The following is a 2621-nucleotide window of genomic DNA, read 5'->3' on the forward strand; positions in this document are numbered from 1 at the left end:
TGACTTCTACACTGCCACCTGTAGACATAAAATGGAAATAAACCACGTCTTACTCACCAACCATGCATCTTTTCTAGATATCTAACAGGGATAATTGGGGGGGGGGGAATGGGAAAATATTTGCTCCAAGAAATAAAAGTGTTCTTTCTCCTGTGTGGAAAATTTGTAAGCAGTCCCTCTACCTCCAATGGCTTCATAAATTATTTAGAAATCAAAGCATTGATAAGTCTCAGATCAATACCACTCCAATCAGTTCATTAAAGTAAGAGATGGAGTTCACAGAACTCAAACCACATGCCAGCTTACAAAGATTTCAAGACCTGCCCGTGAAAATTAGAAGATAACTAGACCCCTTCGTTAATCGAGGAATCAAGAATTCTGTAAATTACTACAAATAGAGAGGGAGAGGCCCTGGCTGGTGTGGCTCAATGGATTAAGTGCTGCCTGAGAACCAAAGGGTCACCAGTTCAATTCCCAGTCAGGGGACATGCCTGGGTTGCAGGCCAAGTTCCCAGTAGAGGGTGTGAGAGATGCAACCACATTCAATGTTTCCCTTTTTTTCTCCTTTTCCTTCTCTCTAAAAAAATAAATAAATAAAATGTTTTTTAAAATAGAGAGGGAGAGACCTAGGAGAAGGTTACTGTATCACATGGTTGTAAAATGTCCATTTAAAATAATATTCTAACATGAACTAGAGCTTTGTCCAATGTAAACAGCATTTTCGCAGGGTAATTTTACACTTCCCTACTCCTAGTTTGAATGTAAGTGCTGAGGTCTTTCTGACACCCCAGATTTTAATACAGGTGGGTCTTTTTTCTTTAAAAAAATCAGTAAAAATTCATGAACTTAATAAGCAATGCATAAAGATCCATAAGCTACTATCAGCGAGTCAAAACAGCCATGAGATGAGGTACATGTGTGAAGAGATTGAGAGAGAAGAGAAAGATTGAGAGAGAAGAGAAAGATTGAAATGAGAGACTGAGAAAGAAGAACATGAGATTGAGAAATTGAGATGAGAGAGATATTGAAAGAGAGACGAGAAAGATTGAGATGAAAGAGAGTGAAACAAGAGATTGAGGGGGGAAGAGAGATCCGAGGTTAATTTAGAATAATACACCCAACCATGGTGTGTGTGTGATGAGTGTGTGGGTGAGCGAGAGGGAAAAGGATGAGAAAGATAGGGGGATGGAGGGAAAGAAAAAGCAAGAGATAAAAGAGAAAGGGAAACCACGCCACTGTGTGTGTGTGAGAGAGACACAGTCAGACAGAAAGAAACAGAAGAGACAAACACTAAGATTCTAGAGTTAATTGAGAACAACGGACTGCGCTGTGCAGCTTTTTACCTCCTCCGAATCCGACGGCCTGCCCGACAAGTGCCCCAGCTCCACACCTTAAGCCAGACACATGCACCACCACACACACTACCTCACCTTCACCCCACTACCACCTCCTAGGTGAGATAACGCCAAAAGTCACTCAGAGAGCATGCCCGCCAAGCCCGCTACCCCAAAATCCTGGCGGCCTTTTTACCAGAGATCCGTCCTTAACTTACCAGCAATTTATTTTAACTCCTGAGAGACTGGTTTGATTTAAGGAATTGCGGCAAATGTAAGAAAATCAAGTCTCCTTGAGCCACCCTCCTCCTTCTCCCTAGGGCGGACATACACACACACTCACACTTTCTTTTTTCCCAACCCGGTACACACGTTGAGCCATCCCAAGCGGCTTTTTTTGGGGGGGGTGCGGGGGATGGGGGCGGAAACCAGCGGCAATCCTCTTCCCACGTGTCTCCATTAAACCCTCTTCCAAACATGCACAAGGCACCAAGTGCATGTGCACAGTCAGTCTTTGGAGATAAGTTCAGCAAACCCATTCCACTCCCCCCCAACCCCCCACTCTGTCCCTGAAGGCGCAAGGGAGCGCTCGGATTCAGGTATTGGCCCCGGGAGACTATACTCCATTCCTGCCTTCCTTCCTGCTGGTCCTGCTACTACTATCTCTTCTCCAAAGGTTCCTACAATCCAGGGGGACCAGAGCTGGAGGCGTCTTGATGTTTGTTGGGTGTGGATTGCGAAGAGAGGGGGCAAACTGCATACACCACCGAGATTGCGGGCAGGGGGAAGAGTCGCAGTACTCTAAAGCCGCTCGGGTGCTCAGCACATAGGAAGGGGTTGGGCGGGACCTTGAAATCTGAGGGAGAGCATCCCAAAGGAGGTAGCTTTGCCGCACCTCTTACCTACCAAGGACGGCGAAGAAGCAAAAGCGTGCATATCGCGGAGGCACCAGCGTGCACACCAAGGCGTCTTGTACCTTCCTCCTCCTCCCAGACCTCCCAGCCCTCGTTCCCAAGCTCTGTAGCCAAGAAGGGAAGGCATCCGGCCCCCTGCAGCTAAGGAGGAGTGAGAGGTATGCGCTCTGGGATGCCCACCTGCGCACAGTGTCGCCTTTGCAGCCGGTGCCTGCGCTGGCTTGGCCGCTTTCGCTACAGCATAAAGTGCTGGTGGTCTGACCCCTGGACTCCACGCGTCTCCTCGGTCCCAGGCAGCCGTGGTCTTCGCTCTCCTTCCTCCCTGCGGGTGAGCTCCCCACCTACTCCGCAGGTTCTGCCTGGTCCCTCAGCC

The sequence above is a fragment of the Artibeus jamaicensis genome, unplaced genomic scaffold (assembly GCF_021234435.1).
Source record: "Artibeus jamaicensis isolate MK-2021 breed Jamaican fruit bat unplaced genomic scaffold, CSHL_Jam_final contig_60, whole genome shotgun sequence".
Lineage (NCBI taxonomy): Eukaryota > Metazoa > Chordata > Mammalia > Chiroptera > Phyllostomidae > Artibeus > Artibeus jamaicensis.